Source organism: Ornithorhynchus anatinus, chromosome 6 (assembly GCF_004115215.2).
Source record: "Ornithorhynchus anatinus isolate Pmale09 chromosome 6, mOrnAna1.pri.v4, whole genome shotgun sequence".
Classification (NCBI taxonomy): domain Eukaryota; kingdom Metazoa; phylum Chordata; class Mammalia; order Monotremata; family Ornithorhynchidae; genus Ornithorhynchus; species Ornithorhynchus anatinus.
Genome location: NC_041733.1, coordinates 20,700,627 through 20,706,371, shown reverse-complemented (window position 1 = coordinate 20,706,371; position 5,745 = coordinate 20,700,627).

Here is a 5,745-nt window from a genome sequence, read left to right as displayed (position 1 = left end):
TCCATCCTGAAAGGGGAAAAAGAATAGTGACATTAATAAGCACAAAAGGTATACACTATAATTTCCATGTATATTGTACTCTCCCAAATGCTTAGTAATAATAATAATGTTGGTATTTGTTAAGTGCTTACTATGTGCAGAGCACTGTTCTAAGCGCTGGGGTAGATACCGGGTCATCAGGTTGTCCCACGTGAGGCTCACAGTCTTCATCCCCATTTGACAGATGAGGTCACGGAGGCACAGAGAAGTTAAGTGACTTGCCCACAGTCACACAGCTAAGTGACCTCTGACTCCCAAGCCCCTGCTCTTTCCACTGAGCCACGCACAGTGCTCTGCACGTGGTAAGGGCTCAGTGGATACCACTGATTGATTGCTGAGTTCACTCACAGATGGAGCTGTTTTCTGAGCAGAAAGAAAAGTGTCTTCGGCCTAGATCAGATAACTGGAAACACAATGAAGGGAGGACCTGACTGAACCGGCCCTCATTCTGTGGGAAGGGGTCTGAGATTCCGTAAAGAAGGGAGCCGCCTTCATTCCCAGGACCTCTTGCTAAAAACAGCCAGCTGGGTGTGCTTGCCTCAAAGAGCCAAGTAAAGCGTGGTTCTGAGTTCCAGCCACGATTTCAATGTCAAGGATTTTCTTGGTGAAAAATATTTAACCGTCTAAATCGGTAGCGGAGAAAGGAGACACAAAACGTTGGAAGGGGGGAGTGAGGGACCCAGGGACATAGTGAAGAGAAGCAGCGTGGCTCAGTGGAAAGAAAACGGGCTTGGGAGTCAGAGGTCGTGGGTTCTCATCCCGGCTCTGCTACTTATCAGCTGTGTGACTGTGGGCAAGTCACTTCACTTATCTGGGCCTCAGTTACCTCATCTGGAAAATGGGGATGAAGACTGTGAGCCTCACAAGGGACAACCTGATGACCCTGTATCTCCCCCTGCGCTTAGAACAGTGCTCTGCACGTAATAAGCGCTTAACAAATACCAACATTATTATTATTATAGTGGGAGAAGCAGCTCTGCCCCAGGGAACTCCAAGGAAGGAACCCAGTTGTTCTTCGTGACATGGTCGCTCTCCCCTCCTCTACACCTTCCTCCTCTGCCCTCTCCCTCAGAAGTCCCACTTTCCCTACCAGGCAAGACCCAGTCTTTCCAAAATAAGACTTGATAAACTCTGTAAAGGCATTACTTTCTAACTCAAATCGCCCCCATTCCCAACAAGAAGGACAGTGTGATGCCAAAGCAGGTGCCATTTTGTGGAAGTTACCCCAAACGTGGCTGAAAGCAGGGTGGCTCAATGGTACCGATTTGTACCTTCCAAGGGCTTAGTACAGTGCTCTGCACATAGTAAGCGCTCAGTAAATACTACTGAATGAAAGAGCACGGGTTTAGGAGTCAGAGGTCACGGGTTCGAATCCCCACTCCGCCACCTGTCAGCTGGGTGCCTTTGGGCAAGTCACTTCACTTCCCTGGGCCTCAGTGACCTCATCTGGAAAATGGGGATGAAGGCCGCGAGCCCCACGTGGGACCACCTGATGACCCTGTCTCCTCCCCAGCGCTTAGAACAGTGCTCGGCACAGAGTGAGCGCTTAACAAATCCTCATTACAAGGTGAGCAGGTTGTCCCACGCGGGGCTCGGAGTCTTAACCCCTGCTTTTCAGATGAGGGACCTGCGGCACAGAGAGGTTAAGTGACTTACCCAAGGTCACACGGCTGACCAGATGGTGATGAAGGAGGATGGGCAAAGGGGAAGGGCGAGGGAGGTTGAGGGGGATGGACAAAAGGGGGAGGTGGGGAGGCGATGGGGATGTTCGGTCCTTTTCAGGCTCCAGCTGCTGAGTGTCCGCCCAGGGGAGAAGGAAGACGACCGGAAGCTGTTGTCTGCTCTTTTTTGCAGAGGAGGGAAGGCTGGGAAGCCTTTCTAAGGAAGGAGGGGGCGGTGGAACAACCCGCTTACCTTGCATCCACCCCAGCGCTTGGCACAAAGTGAGCGCTTGACCCTGTGCGCGCCGATGGGGCCGCGGCGCGCAGAGAAGAGCCCGAGCGCCATCTGGCGGCGGGCGGCAGGAGGTGCGCCAATGCCGGGGGCAACGCCCCCTGGCGGGCATCGGGGGGAGCGCGGCGGGGCGCGCCGCCCTCTGGTGGCCACCGAAGATGTTGCAAGGGACGATGACCTCCCCACCCCCTTTGCTCATTTCCCCTCCGGGGCAGGGAGCTGCGCTCACACTTAATAGTAATAATAATAATAATAATAATGTTGGTATTGGTTAAGCGCTTACTCTGTGCAGAGCACTGTTCTAAGCGCTGGGGGAGATACAAGGTCGTCAGGCTATTTAAGCGCTTACTTCGCGCAGAGCACTGTTCTAAGCGTTGGGAGAGATACAGGGGAATGAGGTTGTCCCCCGTGAGGCTCACCGTCTTCATCCCTATTTTCCAGATGAGGGAACTGACACCCAGAGAAGTGAAGTGACTTGCCCACAGTCACCCAGCTGACAAGGGGCAGAGTCGGGTTTCGAACCCATGACCTCCGACTCCCAAGCCCGGGGTCTTTCCGGTGAGCCACGCGGGGCTCACAGTCTCTACTAATAATAATAATGTTGGTATTTGTTAAGCGCTCACTCTGTGCAGAGCACTGTTCTAAGCGCTGGGGGAGATACAGAGTCAGCAGGTTGTCCCCACGTGAGGCTCACAGTCTTCATCCCCATTTGACAGATGAGGGAACTGAGGCCCAGAGAGGTGAACTGACTTGCCCAAAGTCACACGGCAGACAGGGGGCAGAGTCGGGGTTCGAACCCATGACCTCTGACTCCCAAGCCCGGGCTCTTTTCACTGAGCCATGCTGTTTGTTAAGCGCTTACTAGGTACCGACCACTGTTCTAAACGCTGTGATGGATACATGGCAAGAGCCCGGGCTTGGGAGTCAGAGGTCATGGGTTCGAATCCAGTCTCCGCCCCTTGTCAGCTGGGGGACTGTGGGCAAGTCACTTCACCTCTCTGGGCCTCAGTGACCTCATCTGGAAAATGGGGATGAAGACTGTGAGCCTCATGTGGGACAACTTGATTACCCTGTAACTACCCCAGCGCTTAGAACAGTGCTCTGCACATAGTAAGTGCTTAACAAATACAGACATTATTAGAAGCAGTGGGGCTTAGTGGGAAGAGCACGGGCTGGGGAGTCAGAGGTGGCTTGGGAGTCAGAAGTCATGGGTTCTAATCCCGACTCCACCACTTGTCTGCTGTGTGACCTTGGGCAAATCACTTCACTTCTCTGTGCCTCAGTTACCTCATCTGTAAAAATGGGGATTAAAAAAAAAGAGCCCCACGTGGGACAATCTGATTACCCTGTATCTCCCCCAGCACTTAGAACAGTGCTCTGCACATAGTAAGCACTTAACAAATACCATTATTATTATTATTATTATTATTATTATTATACAGGGTAATCAGGTTTTCCCACATGGGGCTTACACTTTTAATCCCCATTTTACAGGTGAGGTCACTGAGACACCGAGAAGTGAACTGACTTGCCCAAGGTCACACAGCTGACAGGTGGCAGAGCCGGGACTAGAACCCATGACCTCTGACTCCAAGCACTGTTCTAAATGCTGGAGTAGATACAGGGTGATCAGGTTGTCCCACATGGGGCTCGCACTTTTAATCCCCATTTTCCAGATGAGGTAACTGAGGCACCGAGAATTGAAGTGACTTGCCCAAGGTCACACAGCTGACAGGTGGCAGAGCCGGGACTAGAACCCGTGACCTCTGACTCCTAAACCCAGGCTCTTTCCACTGAGCCACGCTGCTTCTCTCTGAGCAGTTGCCTGCCCGAAGATCGTCCTTTAACTTGGTGAGGGGTTGACCGTTTGCCGGGCCCGTCCCTGCCTCAGTTTCCATTTCTTCCTCTCCCATTCCCCTTGAAGTGCCTGCTCAAAACCAGCTCTTCCTTTCGGAGTGTGGAGCACCCTGAGGGCCTTCCAGATTCAGTCGGTCGATCGGATTTAGTGAGCGCTTACTGTGTGCAGAGCGGTCATTCCATCCATCGTATGCATTGAGCGCTCACAGTGTGCAGAGCACTGTACTGAGCGCTTGGAGTGTACAGTTCGGCCACAGATAGAGACCCTCCCCGCTCAACAACGGGCTCACGGTCTAAGAAGGGGAGTCAGACAACAAAACAAATAGTCACTGTACTAAGTGCTTGGGGGAGTACAGTACCGCAATAAACAGACACCTCCCCTGTCCACAAGGAATTTACACTCTAGTGGGAGAGACAGACCTTAAATATAAATACATAAATTACAGTTAAAATTGCCTGCCAGTCTCAGCTCTCAGCTATTTCCTCTTGTAAGAAGCTGCGCTCTAGCGAGAGCTTGTAATATTTTGCAGCAGGCCCCGGGGTAATATTTTCTCGCTACATTATAAACTCCTTGAGGGAAGGGAATGCTTCTATGTACTCTACTGTATTCTCCAAAGTGTCTAGGGTGTGCTCTGTACACAGCAATCAGGCCATACCTCTGACTGATTGATTGATGGATTTCCTCTCTTCTGTGGTTTCCGTCGCCGTTCGGGAATCCCACGGTCGTCTGGTCTCATCTGCCCCACCCAGGGAAGCCGTTCTGAAGTTTACTTTAGGGTCTGGGCTGGTAGGACGATGTCGTTCGGGACTTCGCCGGCAAGATCATATTCTTGTTGAACATGGCCCGAGGGATCCTGCGGAAACCGCTCGAGGAGTTGGTGCCTGAGGCGGGTTCTACTGAGAAGGTTGGACTGCGTTTTTACTCCGAGGATTGGCAGTTTGGTCCGAAACCAGGGGCCACCCAGGTCCCCCCCCCGGCTCTCAAAGTTGGACACTGTTTTTTAATTTGATTTTCTACCACCAAAGAAGCTGTTTCTGCAGCAACACCGTACAGGAGACTGAGAGAACCACTGCCCTTCTAGACTTCATCTAGTCTCTATAGGAGCCGCAGGAGCAGGTCTAATAATAATGTTGGTATTTGTTAAGCGCTTACTATGTGCCGAGCACTGTTCTAAGCGCTGAGGTAGATACAAGGTAATCAGGTTGTCCCACGTGAGGCTCACAGTTAATACCCATTTTACGGATGAGGTAACTGAGGCACAGAGAAGTGAAGTGACTTGCTCACAGTCAGCCGACAAGCGGCAGAACCGGGATTCAAACCCATGACCTCTGACTCCAAAGCCCGGTCTCTTTCCACTGAGCCACGCTGCTAGTAGTTCCTATGGGAACCACTTGTTCATCCCAAGCGCTTAGTACAGTGCTCTGCACATAGTAAGCGCTCAATAAATACTATTGAATGAATGAATGAATGGGAACACCAGGGCTGCGGGCCGGTCCTGCCGCTCCCTGAAATCACACAGTGTTATGGCACCGGTGGAGAAACAGGGGCAGAGGCGCTTTTGAGTCCCGTGGGACGTCGGGCCTACCCCCTCCCGGGGCTCTGATGATCCTCGAGGACCCGGGGTGATGTAGACCGACTTCCTTATGTGATAAGAAAATGTCAGAGTGTGACGCTGACACAGCCCCTGAGCCGCCTGGCCGGGTGTAGTGAGGATGAATGAGCCTTGGCAAGAGGGAATGGAAATGTAATGAAATTGTCACGGTGACTCACGGACTGACAGCGGACCCTAGAGAAGGAGCCGAAACGGGGATCGGTTGGTTTACGGTGATGAGCGAAGCTGCCTCTTTACCTTAGGCTTGTGTGTGGTGGAAAGGGCACCGGCATGATTTCCTGAG